A 19616-nucleotide genomic window follows, 5' to 3' on the forward strand; every position below is an offset into this window, starting at 1 on the left:
GATGAGAACACAACTAACAATGTATAAAGAATTGATTTAATATATGACAAGTGGTGTCAGAAAACCCTTCTTTTTTGTGCCAGAAAGACGAGGTGGCCGAGTGGTTAAGGCGATGGACTGCTAATCCATTGTGCTCTGCACACATGGGTTCAAATCCCATCCTCGTTGGTTTGGAATTGTTTGCTTGGAAATGGAATTTTGGAAATAATGCTTCATAAGTGAAGCTGACACTCAAAAGTCAAAAATAAACTAATTCAATTAAGAAATCTACTTCAATGAACAATGCTTTTCATTAAAGACATACATAGAACACATTTAGTGAAAATCTACCATTACTGTTATAGGAGTAGTCATGTAATTGGCCAGATGTGTATGTTATGATTTTTTGTCATTTGTGATGGATCAACATGATGGTGCAGTAGTTCACAAATATAGGTTACATTTCAAGTAAAATAAATGTTCTTTAAGCAAAGGCTCACTTGAATGTGGACATGCTAACAAGCCTGTGATATTGATGAGAACACAACCAATAATGTATAAAGAATTGATTTAAAACAAGACAATTGGTGTCAGAAAACCCTTCTTTATTTGTGGCAGAATGACGAGGTGGCCGAGTGGTTAAGGCGATGAACTTCACTTCACTTCACATATGAAGCATTATTTGCAAAAATTCCATTTCCAAGCAAACAATTCCAAACCAACGAGGATGGGATTTGAACCCATGCATGCAGAGCACAATCCACTGTGCTCTCCATGCATGGGTTCAAATCCCATCCTCGTCGGTTTGGAATTGTTTGCTTGGAAATGGAATTTTGCAAATAATGCTTCATAAGTGAAGCTGACACTCAAAAGTCAAAAATAAACTAATTCAATTAAGAAATCTACTTCAATGAACAATGCTTTTCATTAAAGACATACATAGAACACATTTAGTGAAAATCTACTATTACTGTTATAGGAGTAGTCATGTCATTGGCCAGATGTGTATGTTATGATTTTTTGTTGTTTGTGATGGATCAACATGATGGTGTAGTAGTTCACAAATATAGGTTACGTTTAAAGTAAAATAAATGTTCTTTAAGCAAAGGCTCACTTGAAAGTGGACTTGCTAACAAGCCTGTGATATTGATGAGAACACAACCAATAATGTATAAATAATTGATTTAAAACAAGACAAGTGGTGTCAGAAAACCCTTCATTATTTGTGCCAGAAAGACGAGGTGGCCGAGTGGTTAAGGCGATGGACTTCACTTCACTTATAAAACATTATTTGCAAAAATTCCATTTCCTAGCAAACAATTCCAAACCGATGAGGATGGGATTTGAACCCATGCGTGCAGAGCACAATCTATTGTGCTCTGCATCCATGGGTTCAAATCCCATCCTCGTCGGTTTGGAATTATTTGCTTGGAAATGGAATTTTTGCAAATAATGCTTCATAAGTGAAGCAGACACTCAAATGTTAAAAATAAACTAGTTCAATTAAGAAATCTACTTCAATGAACAATGCTTTTCATTAAAGACATACATAGAACACATTTATTGAAAATCTACCATTACTGTTATAGTAGTAGTCATGTCATTGGCCAGATTTGTATGTTATGATTTTTTGTCATTTGTGATGGATCAACATGATGGTGCAGTAGTTCACAAATATAGGTTACATTTCATGTAAAATAAATGTTCTTTAATCAAAGGCTCACTTGAAAGTGGACTTGCTAACAAGCCTGTGATATTGATGAGAACACAACTAACAATGTATAAAGAATTGATTTAATATATGACAAGTGGTGTCAGAAAACCCTTCTTTTTTGTGCCAGAAAGACGAGGTGGCCGAGTGGTTAAGGCGATGGACTGCTAATCCATTGTGCTCTGCACGCATGGGTTCAAATCCCATCCTCGTCGGTTTGGAATTGTTTGCTTGGAAATGGAATTTTGGAAATAATGCTTCATAAGTGAAGCTGACACTCAAAAGTCAAAAATAAACTAATTCAATTAAGAAATCTACTTCAATGAACAATGCTTTTCATTAAAGACATACATAGAACACATTTAGTGAAAATCTACCATTACTGTTATAGGAGTAGTCATGTAATTGGCCCGATGTGTATGTTATGATTTTTTGTCATTTGTGATGGATCAACATGATGGTGCAGTAGTTCACAAATATAGGTTACATTTCAAGTAAAATAAATGTTCTTTAAGCAAAGGCTCACTTGAATGTGGACATGCTAACAAGCCTGTGATATTGATGAGAACACAACCAATAATGTATAAAGAATTGATTTAAAACAAGACAATTGGTGTCAGAAAACCCTTCTTTATTTGTGCCAGAATGACGAGGTGGCCGAGTGGTTAAGGCGATGAACTTCACTTCACTTCACATATGAAGCATTATTTGCAAAAATTCAATTTCCAAGCAAACAATTCCAAACCAACGAGGATGGGATTTGAACCCATGCATGCAGAGCACAATCCACTGTGCTCTCCATGCATGGGTTCAAATCCCATCCTCGTCGGTTTGGAATTGTTTGCTTGGAAATGGAATTTTGCAAATAATGCTTCATAAGTGAAGCTGACACTCAAAAGTCAAAAATAAACTAATTCAATTAAGAAATCTACTTCAATGAACAATGCTTTTCATTAAAGACATACATAGAACACATTTAGTGAAAATCTACTATTACTGTTATAGGAGTAGTCATGTCATTGGCCAGATGTGTATGTTATGATTTTTTGTTGTTTGTGATGGATCAACATGATGGTGTAGTAGTTCACAAATATAGGTTACGTTTAAAGTAAAATAAATGTTCTTTAAGCAAAGGCTCACTTGAAAGTGGACTTGCTAACAAGCCTGTGATATTGATGAGAACACAACCAATAATGTATAAATAATTGATTTAAAACAAGACAAGTGGTGTCTTGAAAACCCATCTTTTTTGTGCCAGAAAGACGAGGTTTCCGAGTGGTTAAGGCGATGGACTTCACTTCACTTATAAAACATTATTTGCAAAAATTCCATTTCCTAGCAAACAATTCCAAACCGATGAGGATGGGATTTGAACCCATGCGTGCAGAGCACAATCCATTGTGCTCTGCATCCATGGGTTCAAATCCCATCCTCGTCGGTTTGGAATTATTTGCTTGGAAATGGAATTTTTGCAAATAATGCTTCATAAGTGAAGCAGACACTCAAATGTCAAAAATAAACTAGTTCAATTAAGAAATCTACTTCAATGAACAATGCTTTTCATTAAAGACATACATAGAACACATTTAGTGAAAATCTACCATTACTGTTATAGTAGTAGTCATGTCATTGGCCAGATTTGTATGTTATGATTTTTTGTCGTTTGTGATGGATCAACATGATGGTGTAGTAGTTCACAAATATAAGTTACGTTTAAAGTAAAATAAATGTTCTTTAAGCAAAGGCTCACTTGAAAGTGGACTTGCTAACAAGCCTGTGATATTGCTGAGAACACAACCAACAATGTGTAAAGAAATGATTTAAAATATGACAAGTGGTGTCAGACAACACTTCTTTATTTGTGCCAGAAAGACGAGGTGGCCGAGTGGTTTAGGCGATGGACTGCTAATCCATTGTGCTCTGCACGCATGGATTCAAATCCCATCTTTATCAGTTTGGAATTGAATGCTTTGAAATGGAATTTAACAAATAATGCTTTATAAGTGAAGTAGCACTCAAATGTCAAAAATAAACTAATTCAATTAAGAAATCTTCTTCAATGAACAATGCTTTTCATTAAAGACATACATAGCACACATTTAGTGAAAATCTACAATTACTGTTATAGTAGAAGTCATGTCATTGGCCAGATGTGTATTTTATGATTTTTTGTCATTTGTGATGGATCAACATGATGGTGCAGTAGTTCACCAATATAGGTTACATTTCAAGTATATTAAATGTTCTTTAAGCAAAGGCTCACTTGAAAGTGGACTTGCTAACAAGCCTGTGATATTGATGAGAACACAACCAACAAAGTATAAAGAATTGATTTAAAATATGACAAGTGGTGTCCGAAAACCCTTCTTTTTTGTGCCAGAAAGACGAGGTGGCCGAGTGGTTAAGGCGATGGACTGCTAATCCTTTGTGCTCTGCACGCATGGGTTCAAATCCCATCCTCGTCGGTTGGGAATTGTTTGCTTGGAAATGGAATTTTGCAAATAATGCTTCATAAGTGAAGCTCACACTCAAAAGTCAAAAATAAACTAATTCAATTAAGAAATCTACTTCAATGAACAATGCTTTTCATTAAAGACATACATAGCACACATTTAGTGAAAATCTACCATTACTGTTATAGTAGAAGTCATGTCATTGGCCAGATGTGTATGTTATGATTTTTAGTCATTTGTGATGGATCAACATGCTGGTGTAGTAGTTCACAAATATAGGTTATGTTTAAAGTAAAATAAATGTTCTTTAAGCAATGGCTCACTTGAAAGTGGAATTGCTAACAAGCCTGTGATATTGCTGAGAACACAACCAACAATGTATAAAGAATTGATTTAAAATATGACAAGTGGTGTCAGAAAACCCTTCTTCATTTGTGCCAGAAAGACGAGGTGGCCGAGTGGTTAAGGCGATGGACTGCTAATCCATTGTGCTCTGCACGCATGGATTCAAATCCCATCCTTGTCGGTTTGGAATTATATGCTTGGAAATGGAATTTTACAAATAATGCTTCATAAGTGAAGTGACACTCAAATGTCAAAAATAAACTAATTCAATTAAGAAATCTAGTTCATTGAACAATGCTTTTCATTAAAGACATACATAGAACACATTTAGTGAAAATCTACCATTACTGTTATAGGAGTAGTCATGTCATTGGCCAGTTGTGTATGTTATGATTTTTTGTCGTTTGTGATGGATCAACATGATGGTGTAGTAGTTCACAGATATAGGTTACGTTTAAAGTAAAATAAATGTTCTTTAAGCAAAGGCTCACTTGAAAGTGGACTTGCTAACAAGCCTGTGATATTGATGAGAACACAACCAATAATGTATAAATAATTGATTTAAAACAAGACAAGTGGTGTCTGAAAACCCTTCTTTATTTGTGCCAGAAAGACGAGGTGGTCGAGTGGTTAAGGCGATGGACTTCACTTCACTTATAAAACATTATTTGCAAAAATTCCATTTCCTAGCAAACAATTCCAAACCGATGAGGATGGGATTTGAACCCATGCGTGCAGAGCACTATACATTGTGCTCTGCATCCATGGGTTCAAATCCCATCCTCGTCGGTTTGGAATTATTTGCTTGGAAATGGAATTTTTGCAAATAATGCTTCATAAGTGAAGCAGACACTCAAATGTCAAAAATAAACTAGTTCAATTAAGAAATCTACTTCAATGAACAATGCTTTTCATTAAAGACATACATAGAACAAGCAAAGGCTCACTTGAAAGTGGAATTGCTAACAAGCCTGTGATATTGCAGAGAACACAACCAACAATGTATAAAGAATTGATTTAAAATATGACAAGTGGTGTCAGAAAACCCTTCTTTATTTGTGCCAGAAAGACGAGGTGGCCGAGTGGTTAAGGCGATGGACTGCTAATCTATTGTGCTCTGCACGCATGGATTCAAATCCCATCCTTGTCGGTTTGGAATTATATGCTTGGAAATGGAATTTTACAAATAATGCTTCATAAGTGAAGTGACACTCAAATGTCAAAAATAAACTAATTCAATTAAGAAATCTAGTTCAATGAACAATGCTTTTCATTAAAGACATACATAGCACACATTTAGTGAAAATCTACCATTACTGTTATAGTAGAAGTCATGTCATTGGCCAGATGTGTATGTTATGATTTTTTGTCATTTGTGATGGATCAACATGATGGTGCAGTAGTTCACAAATATAGGTTACATTTCAAGTAAAATAAATGTTCTTTAAGCAAAGGCTCACTTGAAAGTGGACTTGCTAACAAGCCTGTGATATTGATAAGAACACAACTAACAATGCATAAAGAATTGATTTAAAATATGACAAGTGGTGTCAGAAAACCCTTCTTTTTTGTGCCAGAAAGACGAGGTGGCCGAGTGGTTAAGGCGATGGACTGCTAATCCATTGTGCTCTGCACGCATGGGTTCAAATCCCATCCTCGTCGGTTTGGAATTGTTTGCTTGGAAATGGAATTTTGCAAATAATGCTTCATAAGTGAAGCTGACACTCAAAAGTCAAAAATAAACTAATTCAATTAAGAAATCTACTTCAATGAACAATGCTTTTCATTAAAGACATACATAGAACACATTTAGTGAAAATCTACCATTACTGTTATAGGAGTAGTCATGTCTTTGGCCAGATGTGTATGTTATGATTTTTTGTCGTTTGTGATGGATCAACATGATGGTGTAGTAGTTCACAAATATAGGTTACGTTTAAAGTAAAATAAATGTTCTTTAAGCAAAGGCTCACTTGAAAGTGGACTTGCTAACAAGCCTGTGATATTGATGAGAACACAACCAATAATGTATAAATAATTGATTTAAAACAAGACAAGTGGTGTCAGAAAACCCTTCTTTATTTGTGCCAGAAAGACGAGGTGGCCGAGTGGTTAAGGCGATGGACTTCACTTCACTTATGAAACATTATTTGCAAAAATTCCATTTCCTAGCAAACAATTCCAAACCGATGAGGATGGGATTTGAACCCATGCATGCAGAGCACTATACATTGTGCTCTGCATCCATGGGTTCAAATCCCATCCTCGTCGGTTTGGAATTTTTTGCTTGGAAATTGAATTTTTGCAAATAATGCTTCATAAGTGAAGCAGACACTCAAATGTCAAAAATAAACTAGTTCAATTAAGAAATCTACTTCAATGAACAATGCTTTTCATTAAAGACATACATAGAACACATTTAGTGAAAATCTACCATTACTGTTATAGTAGTAGTCATGTCATTGGCCAGATTTGTATATTATGATTTTTTGTCGTTTGTGATGGATCAACATGATGGTGTAGTAGTTCACAAATATAAGTTACGTTTAAAGTAAAATAAATGTTCTTTAAGCAAAGGCTCACTTGAAAGTGGACTTGCTAACAAGCCTGTGATATTGCTGAGAACACAACCAACAATGTACAAAGAATTGATTTAAAATATGACAAGTGGTGTCAGAAAACCCTTCTTTATTTGTGCCACAAAGACGAGGTGGCTGAGTGGTTAAGGCGATGGACTGCTAATCCATTGTGCTCTGCACGCATGGATTCAAATCCCATCCTTGTCGGTTTGGAATTATATGCTTGGAAATGGAATTTTACAAATAATGCTTCATAAGTGAAGTGACACTCAAATGTCAAAAATAAACTAATTCAATTAAGAAATCTACTTCAATGAACAATGTTTTTCATTAAAGACATACATAGAACACATTTAGGGAAAATCTACCATTACTGTTATAGGAGTAGTCATGTCATTGGCCAGATGTGTATGTTATGATTTTTTGTCGTTTGTGATGGATCAACATGATGGTGTAGTAGTTCACAAATATAGGTTACATTTCAAGTAAAATAAATGTTCTTTAAGCAAAGGCTCACTTGAAAGTGGACTTGCTAACAAGCCTGTGATATTGATGAGAACACAACCAACAAAGTATAAAGAATTGATTTAAAACAAGACAAGTGGTGTCAGAAAACCCTTCTTTATTTGTGCCAGAAAGACGAGGTGGCCGAGTGGTTAAGGCGATGGACTTCACTTCACTTATAAAACATTATTTGCAAAAATTCCATTTCCTAGCAAACAATTCCAAACCGATGAGGATGGGATTTGAACCCATGCGTGCAGAGCACAATCCATTGTGCTCTGCATCCATGGGTTCAAATCCCATCCTCGTCGGTTTGGAATTATTTGCTTGGAAATGGAATTTTTGCAAATAATGCTTCATAAGTGAAGCAGACACTCAAATGTCAAAAATAAACTAGTTCAATTAAGAAATCTACTTCAATGAACAATGCTTTTCATTAAAGACATACATAGAACACATTTAGTGAAAATCTACCATTACTGTTATAGTAGTAGTCATGTCATTGGCCAGATTTGTATGTTATGATTTTTTGTCGTTTGTGATGGATCAACATGATGGTGTAGTAGTTCACAAATATAAGTTACGTTTAAAGTAAAATAAATGTTCTTTAAGCAAAGGCTCACTTGAAAGTGGACTTGCTAACAAGCCTGTGATATTGCTGAGAACACAACCAACAATGTGTAAAGAAATGATTTAAAATATGACAAGTGGTGTCAGACAACACTTCTTTATTTGTGCCAGAAAGACGAGGTGGCCGAGTGGTTTAAGCGATGGACTGCTAATCCATTGTGCTCTGCACGCATGGGTTCAAATTCCATCTTTATCGGTTTGGAATTGAATGCTTTGAAATTGAATTTAACAAATAATGCTTTATAAGTGAAGTGACACTCAAATGTCAAAAATAAACTAATTCAATTAAGAAATCTACTTCAATGAACAATGCTTTTCATTAAAGACATACATAGCACACATTTAGTGAAAATCTACCATTACTGTTATAGGAGTAGTCATGTCATTGGCCAGATGTGTATGTTATGATTTTTTGTCGTTTGTGATGGATCAACAAGGTGGTGTAGTAGTTCACAAATATAGGTTACGTTTAAAGTAAAATAAATGTTCTTTAAGCAAAGGCTCACTTGAAAGTGGACTTGCTAACAAGCCTGTGATATTGATGAGAACACAACCAATAATGTATAAATAATTGATTTAAAACAAGACAAGTGGTGTCAGAAAACCCTTCTTTATTTGTGCCAGAAAGACGAGGTGGCCGAGTGGTTAAGGCGATGGACTGCTAATCCATTGTGCTCTGCACGCATGAGTTCAAATCCCATCCTTGTCGGTTTGGAATTGTATGCTTGGAAATGGGATTTTTCAAATAATGCTTCATAAGTGAAGTGACACTCAAATGTCAAAAATAAACTAATTCAATTAAGAAATCTTCATCAATGAACAATGCTTTTCATTAAAGACATACATAGAACACATTAAGAGAAAATCTACCATTACTGTTATAGTAGAAGTCATGTCATTGGCCAAAGGTGTTATGATTTTTTGTCGTGTGTGATGAATCAACATGATGGTGTTCACAAATATAGGTTATGTCTAAAGTAAAATAAATGTTCTTTAAGCAAAGGCTCACTTGAATGTGGACATGCTAACAAGCCTGTGATATTGATGAGAACACAACCAGTAATGTATAAAGAATTGATTTAAAACAAGACAAGTGGTGTCAGAAAACCCTTCTTTATTTGTGCCAGAATGACACAAATTTGAACCCATGCATGCAGAGCACAATCCATTGTGCTCTCCATGCTTGGGTTCAAATCCCATCCTCGTCGGTTTGGAATTGTTTGCTTGGAAATGGAATTTTTGCAAATAATGCTTCTTAAGTGAAGCTGACACTCAAATGTCAAAAATATACTAGTTCAATTAAGAAATCTACTTCAATGAACAATGCTTTTCATTAAAGACATTCATAGCACACATTTAGGGAAAAACTACCATTACTGTTATAGTAGAAGTCATGTCATTGGCCAAATGTGTAAGTTATGATTTTTTGTCATTTGTGATGGATCAACATGATGGTGTAGTAGTTCACAAATTTAGGTAATGTTTAAAGTAAAATAAATGTTATTTAAGCAAAGGCTCACTTGAAAGTGGAATTGCTAACACGCCTGTGATATTGCTGAGAACACAACCAACAATGTATAAAGAATTGATTTAAAATATGACAAGTGGTGTCAGAAAACCCTTCTTTATTTGTGCCAGAAAGACGAGGTGGCCGAGTGGTTAAGGCGATGGACTGCTAATCCACTGTGCTCTGCACGCATGGGTTCAAATCCCATCCTCGTCGGTTGGGAATTTTTTGCTTGGAAATGGAATTTTGCAAATAATGCTTCATAAGTGAAGCTCACACTCAAAAGTCAAAAATAAACTAATTCAATTAAGAAATCTACTTCAATGAACAATGCTTTTCATTAAAGACATACATAGCACACATTTAGTGAAAATCTACCATTACTGTTATAGTAGAAGTCATGTCATTGGCCAGATGTGTATGTTATGATTTTTAGTCGTTTGTGATGGATCAACATGCTGGTGTAGTAGTTCACAAATATAGGTTATGTTTAAAGTAAAATAAATGTTCTTTAAGCAATGGCTCACTTGAAAGTGGAATTGCTAACAAGCCTGTGATATTGCTGAGAACACAACCAACAATGTATAAAGAATTGATTTAAAATTTGACAAGTGGTGTCAGAAAACCCTTCTTTATTTGTGCCAGAAAGACGAGGTGGCCGAGTGGTTAAGGCGATGGACTGCTAATCCATTGTGCTCTGCACGCATGGATTCAAATCCCATCCTTGTCGGTTTGGAATTATATGCTTGGAAATGGAATTTACAAATAATGCTTCATAAGTGAAGTGACACTCAAATGTCAAAAATAAACTAATTCACTTAAGAAATCTAGTTCAATGAACAATGCTTTTCATTAAAGACATACATAGAACACATTTAGTGAAAATCTACCATTACTGTTATAGGAGTAGTCATGTCATTGGCCAGATGTGTATGTTATGATTTTTTGTCGTTTGTGATGGATCAACATGATGGTGTAGTAGTTCACAAATATAGGTTACGTTTAAAGTAAAATAAATGTTCTTTAAGCAAAGGCTCACTTGAAAGTGGACTTGCTAACAAGCCTGTGATATTGATGAGAACACAACCAATAATGTATAAATAATTGATTTAAAACAAGACAAGTGGTGTCAGAAAACCCTTCTTTATTTGTGCCAGAAAGATGAGGTGGCCGAGTGGTTAAGGCGATGGACTTCACTTCACTTATAAAACATTATTTGCAAAAATTCCATTTCCTAGCAAACAATTCCAAACCGATGAGGATGGGATTTGAACCCATGCGTGCAGAGCACTATACATTGTGCTCTGCATCCATGGGTTCAAATCCCATCCTCGTCGGTTTGGAATTATTTGCTTGGAAATGGAATTTTTGCAAATAATGCTTCATAAGTGAAGCAGACACTCAAATGTCAAAAATAAACTAGTTCAATTAAGAAATCTACTTCAATGAACAATGCTTTTCATTAAAGACATACATAGAACAAGCAAAGGCTCACTTGAAAGTGGAATTGCTAACAAGCCTGTGATATTGCAGAGAACACAACCAACAATGTATAAAGAATTGATTTAAAATATGACAAGTGGTGTCAGAAAACCCTTCTTTGTTTGTGCCAGAAAGACGAGGTGGCCGAGTGGTTAAGGCGATGGACTGCTAATCCATTGTGCTCTGCACGCATGGGTTCAAATCCCATCCTCGTCGGTTGGGAATTGTTTGCTTGGAAATGGAATTTTGCAAATAATGCTTCATAAGTGAAGCTCACACTCAAAAGTCAAAAATAAACTAATTCAATTAAGAAATCTACTTCAATGAACAATGCTTTTCATTAAAGACATACATAGCACACATTTAGTGAAAATCTACCATTACTGTTATAGTAGAAGTCATGTCATTGGCCAGATGTGTATGTTATGATTTTTAGTCGTTTGTGATGGATCAACATGCTGGTGTAGTAGTTCACAAATATAGGTTATGTTTAAAGTAAAATAAATGTTCTTTAAGCAATGGCTCACTTGAAAGTGGAATTGCTAACAAGCCTGTGATATTGCTGAGAACACAACCAACAATGTATAAAGAATTGATTTAAAATATGACAAGTGGTGTCAGAAAACCCTTCTTCATTTGTGCCAGAAAGACGAGGTGGCCGAGTGGTTAAGGCGATGGACTGCTAATCCATTGTGCTCTGCACGCATGGATTCAAATCCCATCCTTGTCGGTTTGGAATTATATGCTTGGAAATGGAATTTTACAAATAATGCTTCATAAGTGAAGTGACACTCAAATGTCAAAAATAAACTAATTCAATTAAGAAATCTAGTTCATTGAACAATGCTTTTCATTAAAGACATACATAGAACACATTTAGTGAAAATCTACCATTACTGTTATAGGAGTAGTCATGTCATTGGCCAGTTGTGTATGTTATGATTTTTTGTCGTTTGTGATGGATCAACATGATGGTGTAGTAGTTCACAGATATAGGTTACGTTTAAAGTAAAATAAATGTTCTTTAAGCAAAGGCTCACTTGAAAGTGGACTTGCTAACAAGCCTGTGATATTGATGAGAACACAACCAATAATGTATAAATAATTGATTTAAAACAAGACAAGTGGTGTCTGAAAACCCTTCTTTATTTGTGCCAGAAAGACGAGGTGGTCGAGTGGTTAAGGCGATGGACTTCACTTCACTTATAAAACATTATTTGCAAAAATTCCATTTCCTAGCAAACAATTCCAAACCGATGAGGATGGGATTTGAACCCATGCGTGCAGAGCACTATACATTGTGCTCTGCATCCATGGGTTCAAATCCCATCCTCGTCGGTTTGGAATTATTTGCTTGGAAATGGAATTTTTGCAAATAATGCTTCATAAGTGAAGCAGACACTCAAATGTCAAAAATAAACTAGTTCAATTAAGAAATCTACTTCAATGAACAATGCTTTTCATTAAAGACATACATAGAACAAGCAAAGGCTCACTTGAAAGTGGAATTGCTAACAAGCCTGTGATATTGCAGAGAACACAACCAACAATGTATAAAGAATTGATTTAAAATATGACAAGTGGTGTCAGAAAACCCTTCTTTATTTGTGCCAGAAAGACGAGGTGGCCGAGTGGTTAAGGCGATGGACTGCTAATCTATTGTGCTCTGCACGCATGGATTCAAATCCCATCCTTGTCGGTTTGGAATTATATGCTTGGAAATGGAATTTTACAAATAATGCTTCATAAGTGAAGTGACACTCAAATGTCAAAAATAAACTAATTCAATTAAGAAATCTAGTTCAATGAACAATGCTTTTCATTAAAGACATACATAGCACACATTTAGTGAAAATCTACCATTACTGTTATAGTAGAAGTCATGTCATTGGCCAGATGTGTATGTTATGATTTTTTGTCATTTGTGATGGATCAACATGATGGTGCAGTAGTTCACAAATATAGGTTACATTTCAAGTAAAATAAATGTTCTTTAAGCAAAGGCTCACTTGAAAGTGGACTTGCTAACAAGCCTGTGATATTGATAAGAACACAACTAACAATGCATAAAGAATTGATTTAAAATATGACAAGTGGTGTCAGAAAACCCTTCTTTTTTGTGCCAGAAAGACGAGGTGGCCGAGTGGTTAAGGCGATGGACTGCTAATCCATTGTGCTCTGCACGCATGGGTTCAAATCCCATCCTCGTCGGTTTGGAATTGTTTGCTTGGAAATGGAATTTTGCAAATAATGCTTCATAAGTGAAGCTGACACTCAAAAGTCAAAAATAAACTAATTCAATTAAGAAATCTACTTCAATGAACAATGCTTTTCATTAAAGACATACATAGAACACATTTAGTGAAAATCTACCATTACTGTTATAGGAGTAGTCATGTCTTTGGCCAGATGTGTATGTTATGATTTTTTGTCGTTTGTGATGGATCAACATGATGGTGTAGTAGTTCACAAATATAGGTTACGTTTAAAGTAAAATAAATGTTCTTTAAGCAAAGGCTCACTTGAAAGTGGACTTGCTAACAAGCCTGTGATATTGATGAGAACACAACCAATAATGTATAAATAATTGATTTAAAACAAGACAAGTGGTGTCAGAAAACCCTTCTTTATTTGTGCCAGAAAGACGAGGTGGCCGAGTGGTTAAGGCGATGGACTTCACTTCACTTATGAAACATTATTTGCAAAAATTCCATTTCCTAGCAAACAATTCCAAACCGATGAGGATGGGATTTGAACCCATGCATGCAGAGCACTATACATTGTGCTCTGCATCCATGGGTTCAAATCCCATCCTCGTCGGTTTGGAATTATTTGCTTGGAAATTGAATTTTTGCAAATAATGCTTCATAAGTGAAGCAGACACTCAAATGTCAAAAATAAACTAGTTCAATTAAGAAATCTACTTCAATGAACAATGCTTTTCATTAAAGACATACATAGAACACATTTAGTGAAAATCTACCATTACTGTTATAGTAGTAGTCATGTCATTGGCCAGATTTGTATATTATGATTTTTTGTCGTTTGTGATGGATCAACATGATGGTGTAGTAGTTCACAAATATAAGTTACGTTTAAAGTAAAATAAATGTTCTTTAAGCAAAGGCTCACTTGAAAGTGGACTTGCTAACAAGCCTGTGATATTGCTGAGAACACAACCAACAATGTACAAAGAATTGATTTAAAATATGACAAGTGGTGTCAGAAAACCCTTCTTTATTTGTGCCACAAAGACGAGGTGGCTGAGTGGTTAAGGCGATGGACTGCTAATCCATTGTGCTCTGCACGCATGGATTCAAATCCCATCCTTGTCGGTTTGGAATTATATGCTTGGAAATGGAATTTTACAAATAATGCTTCATAAGTGAAGTGACACTCAAATGTCAAAAATAAACTAATTCAATTAAGAAATCTACTTCAATGAACAATGCTTTTCATTAAAGACATACATAGAACACATTTAGGGAAAATCTACCATTACTGTTATAGGAGTAGTCATGTCATTGGCCAGATGTGTATGTTATGATTTTTTGTCGTTTGTGATGGATCAACATGATGGTGTAGTAGTTCACAAATATAGGTTACATTTCAAGTAAAATAAATGTTCTTTAAGCAAAGGCTCACTTGAAAGTGGACTTGCTAACAAGCCTGTGATATTGATGAGAACACAACCAACAAAGTATAAAGAATTGATTTAAAACAAGACAAGTGGTGTCAGAAAACCCTTCTTTATTTGTGCCAGAAAGACGAGGTGGCCGAGTGGTTAAGGCGATGGACTTCACTTCACTTATAAAACATTATTTGCAAAAATTCCATTTCCTAGCAAACAATTCCAAACCGATGAGGATGGGATTTGAACCCATGCGTGCAGAGCACAATCCATTGTGCTCTGCATCCATGGGTTCAAATCCCATCCTCGTCGGTTTGGAATTATTTGCTTGGAAATGGAATTTTTGCAAATAATGCTTCATAAGTGAAGCAGACACTCAAATGTCAAAAATAAACTAGTTCAATTAAGAAATCTACTTCAATGAACAATGCTTTTCATTAAAGACATACATAGAACACATTTAGTGAAAATCTACCATTACTGTTATAGTAGTAGTCATGTCATTGGCCAGATTTGTATGTTATGATTTTTTGTCGTTTGTGATGGATCAACATGATGGTGTAGTAGTTCACAAATATAAGTTATGTTTAAAGTAAAATAAATGTTCTTTAAGCAAAGGCTCACTTGAAAGTGGACTTGCTAACAAGCCTGTGATATTGCTGAGAACACAACCAACAATGTACAAAGAATTGATTTAAAATATGACAAGTGGTGTCAGAAAACCCTTCTTTATTTGTGCCACAAAGACGAGGTGGCTGAGTGGTTAAGGCGATGGACTGCTAATCCATTGTGCTCTGCACGCATGGATTCAAATCCCATCCTTGTCGGTTTGGAATTATATGCTTGGAAATGGAATTTTACAAATAATGCTTCATAAGTGAAGTGACACTCAAATGTCAAAAATAAACTAATTCAATTAAGAAATCTACTTCAATGAACAATGCTTTTCATTAAAGACATACATAGAACACATTTAGGGAAAATCTACCATTACTGTTATAGGAGTAGTCATGTCATTGGCCAGATGTGTATGTTATGATTTTTTGTCGTTTGTGATGGATCAACATGATGGTGTAGTAGTTCACAAATATAGGTTACATTTCAAGTAAAATAAATGTTCTTTAAGCAAAGGCTCACTTGAAAGTGGACTTGCTAACAAGCCTGTGATATTGATGAGAACACAACCAACAAAGTATAAAGAATTGATTTAAAACAAGACAAGTGGTGTCAGAAAACCCTTCTTTATTTGTGCCAGAAAGACGAGGTGGCCGAGTGGTTAAGGCGATGGACTTCACTTCACTTATAAAACATTATTTGCAAAAATTCCATTTCCTAGCAAACAATTCCAAACCGATGAGGATGGGATTTGAACCCATGCGTGCAGAGCACAATCCATTGTGCTCTGCATCCATGGGTTCAAATCCCATCCTCGTCGGTTTGGAATTATTTGCTTGGAAATGGAATTTTTGCAAATAATGCTTCATAAGTGAAGCAGACACTCAAATGTCAAAAATAAACTAGTTCATTAAGAAATCTACTTCAATGAACAATGCTTTTCATTAAAGACATACATAGAACACATTTAGTGAAAATCTACCATTACTGTTATAGTAGTAGTCATGTCATTGGCCAGATTTGTATGTTATGATTTTTTGTCGTTTGTGATGGATCAACATGATGGTGTAGTAGTTCACAAATATAAGTTACGTTTAAAGTAAAATAAATGTTCTTTAAGCAAAGGCTCACTTGAAAGTGGACTTGCTAACAAGCCTGTGATATTGCTGAGAACACAACCAACAATGTGTAAAGAAATGATTTAAAATATGACAAGTGGTGTCAGACAACACTTCTTTATTTGTGCCAGAAAGACGAGGTGGCCGAGTGGTTTAAGCGATGGACTGCTAATCCATTGTGCTCTGCACGCATGGGTTCAAATTCCATCTTTATCGGTTTGGAATTGAATGCTTTGAAATTGAATTTAACAAATAATGCTTTATAAGTGAAGTGACACTCAAATGTCAAAAATAAACTAATTCAATTAAGAAATCTACTTCAATGAACAATGCTTTTCATTAAAGACATACATAGCACACATTTAGTGAAAATCTACCATTACTGTTATAGTAGAAGTCATGTCATTGGCCAGATGTGTATGTTATGATTTTTTGTCATTTGTGATGGATCAACATGATGGTGCAGTAGTTCACAAATATAGGTTACATTTCAAGTATTTTAAATGTTCTTTAAGCAAAGGCTCACTTGAAAGTGGACTTGCTAACAAGCCTGTGATATTGCTGAGAACACAACCAACAATGTACAAAGAATTGATTTAAAATATGACAAGTGGTGTCAGAAAACCCTTCTTTATTTGTGCCAGAAAGACGAGGTGGCCGAGTGGTTAAGGCGATGGACTGCTAATCCATTGTGCTCTGCACGCATGGATTCAAATCCCATCTTTGTCGGTTTGGAATTATATGCTTGGAAATGGAATTTTACAAATAATGCTTCATAAGTGAAGTGACACTCAAATGTCAAAAATAAACTAATTCAATTAAGAAATCTACTTCAATGAACAATGCTTTTCATTAAAGACATACATAGAACACATTTAGGGAAAATCTACCATTACTGTTATAGGAGTAGTCATGTCATTGGCCAGATGTGTATGTTATGATTTTTTGTCGTTTGTGATGGATCAACAAGGTGGTGTAGTAGTTCACAAATATAGGTTACGTTTAAAGTAAAATAAATGTTCTTTAAGCAAAGGCTCACTTGAAAGTGGACTTGCTAACAAGCCTGTGATATTGATGAGAACACAACCAATAATGTATAAATAATTGATTTAAAACAAGACAAGTGGTGTCAGAAAACCCTTCTTTATTTGTGCCAGAAAGACGAGGTGGCCGAGTGGTTAAGGCGATGGACTTCACTTCACTTATAAAACATTATTTGCAAAAATTCCATTTCCTAGCAAACAATTCCAAACCGATGAGGATGGGATTTGAACCCATGCATGCAGAGCACAATCCATTGTGCTCTGCATCCATGGGTTCAAATCCCATCCTCGTCGGTTTGGAATTATTTGCTTGGAAATGGAATTTTTGCAAATAATGCTTCATAAGTGAAGCAGACACTCAAATGTCAAAAATAAACTAGTTCAATTAAGAAATCTACTTCAATGAACAATGCTTTTCATTAAAGACATACATAGAACACATTTAGTGAAAATCTACCATTACTGTTATAGTAGTAGTCATGTCATTGGCCAGATTTGTATGTTATGATTTTTTGTCGTTTGTGATGGATCAACATGATGGTGTAGTAGTTCACAAATATAAGTTACGTTTAAAGTAAAATAAATGTTCTTTAAGCAAAGGCTCACTTGAAAGTGGACTTGCTAACAAGCCTGTGATATTGCTGAGAACACAACCAACAATGTGTAAAGAAATGATTTAAAATATGACAAGTGGTGTCAGACAACACTTCTTTATTTGTGCCAGAAAGACGAGGTGGCCGAGTGGTTTAGGCGATGGACTGCTAATCCATTGTGCTCTGCACGCATGGGTTCAAATCCCATCTTTATCAGTTTGGAATTGAATGCTTTGAAATGGAATTTAACAAACAATGCTTTATAAGTGAAGTGACACTCAAATGTCAAAAATAAACTAATTCAATTAAGAAATCTACTTCAATGAACAATGCTTTTCATTAAAGACATACATAGCACACATTTAGTGAAAATCTACCATTACTGTTATAGTAGAAGTCATGTCATTGGCCAGATGTGTATTTTATGATTTTTTGTCATTTGTGATGGATCAACATGATGGTGCAGTAGTTCACAAATATAGGTTACATTTCAAGTATATTAAATGTTCTTTAAGCAAAGGCTCACTTGAAAGTGGACTTGCTAACAAGCCTGTGATATTGATGAGAACACAACCAACAAAGTATAAAGAATTGATTTAAAATATGACAAGTGGAGTCCGAAAACCCTTCTTTTTTGTTCCAGAAAGACGAGGTGGCCGAGTGGTTAAGGCGATGGACTGCTAATCCATTGTGCTCTGCACGCATGAGTTCAAATCCCATCCTTGTCGGTTTGGAATTGTATGCTTGGAAATGGGATTTTTACAATAATGCTTCATAAGTGAAGTGACACTCAAATGTCAAAAATAAACTAATTCAATTAAGAAATCTTCATCAATGAACAATGCTTTTCATTAAAGACATACATAGAACACATTAAGAGAAAATCTACCATTACTGTTATAGTAGAAGTCATGTCATTGGCCAAAGGTGTTATGATTTTTTGTCGTGTGTGATGAATCAACATGATGGTGTTCACAAATATAGGTTATGTCTAAAGTAAAATAAATGTTCTTTAAGCAAAGGCTCACTTGAATGTGGACATGCTAACAAGCCTGTGATATTGATGAGAACACAACCAGTAATGTATAAAGAATTGATTTAAAACAAGACAAGTGGTGTCAGAAAACCCTTCTTTATTTGTGCCAGAATGACACAAATTTGAACCCATGCATGCAGAGCACAATCCATTGTGCTCTCCATGCTTGGGTTCAAATCCCATCCTCGTCGGTTTGGAATTGTTTGCTTGGAAATGGAATTTTTGCAAATAATGCTTCTTAAGTGAAGCTGACACTCAAATGTCAAAAATATACTAGTTCAATTAAGAAATCTACTTCAATGAACAATGCTTTTCATTAAAGACATTCATAGCACACATTTAGGGAAAAACTACCATTACTGTTATAGTAGAAGTCATGTCATTGGCCAA

General features: G+C 35.1%; 9 non-coding genes across 9 annotated transcripts; all 9 read left to right on the plus strand.

Annotated features, from left to right (window-relative positions):
• Positions 1 to 86: 86 nt before the first annotated feature.
• On the plus strand, positions 87 to 168 carry TRNAS-GCU (transfer RNA serine (anticodon GCU)). The gene has a single exon. It is a non-coding gene; the product is annotated as a tRNA-Ser (tRNA).
• A 1655-nt stretch (positions 169 to 1823) lies between these two features.
• On the plus strand, positions 1824 to 1905 carry TRNAS-GCU (transfer RNA serine (anticodon GCU)). Its single transcript has one exon. It is a non-coding gene; the product is annotated as a tRNA-Ser (tRNA).
• Positions 1906 to 4073: 2168 nt separating this feature from the next.
• Positions 4074 to 4155, plus strand: TRNAS-GCU (transfer RNA serine (anticodon GCU)). The gene has a single exon. It is a non-coding gene; the product is annotated as a tRNA-Ser (tRNA).
• A 1913-nt stretch (positions 4156 to 6068) lies between these two features.
• Positions 6069 to 6150, plus strand: TRNAS-GCU (transfer RNA serine (anticodon GCU)). Its single transcript has one exon. It is a non-coding gene; the product is annotated as a tRNA-Ser (tRNA).
• A 2678-nt stretch (positions 6151 to 8828) lies between these two features.
• TRNAS-GCU (transfer RNA serine (anticodon GCU)) lies at positions 8829 to 8910 on the plus strand. Its single transcript has one exon. It is a non-coding gene; the product is annotated as a tRNA-Ser (tRNA).
• Positions 8911 to 9842: 932 nt separating this feature from the next.
• Positions 9843 to 9924, plus strand: TRNAS-GCU (transfer RNA serine (anticodon GCU)). Its single transcript has one exon. It is a non-coding gene; the product is annotated as a tRNA-Ser (tRNA).
• A 1400-nt stretch (positions 9925 to 11324) lies between these two features.
• TRNAS-GCU (transfer RNA serine (anticodon GCU)) lies at positions 11325 to 11406 on the plus strand. The gene has a single exon. It is a non-coding gene; the product is annotated as a tRNA-Ser (tRNA).
• Positions 11407 to 13319: 1913 nt separating this feature from the next.
• Positions 13320 to 13401, plus strand: TRNAS-GCU (transfer RNA serine (anticodon GCU)). The gene has a single exon. It is a non-coding gene; the product is annotated as a tRNA-Ser (tRNA).
• Positions 13402 to 18836: 5435 nt separating this feature from the next.
• Positions 18837 to 18918, plus strand: TRNAS-GCU (transfer RNA serine (anticodon GCU)). The gene has a single exon. It is a non-coding gene; the product is annotated as a tRNA-Ser (tRNA).
• Positions 18919 to 19616: the final 698 nt, after the last annotated feature.

Source organism: Taudactylus pleione, unplaced genomic scaffold (genome assembly GCF_031769625.1).
Source record: "Taudactylus pleione unplaced genomic scaffold, aTauple2 ptg000619l, whole genome shotgun sequence".
NCBI lineage: Eukaryota > Metazoa > Chordata > Amphibia > Anura > Myobatrachidae > Taudactylus > Taudactylus pleione.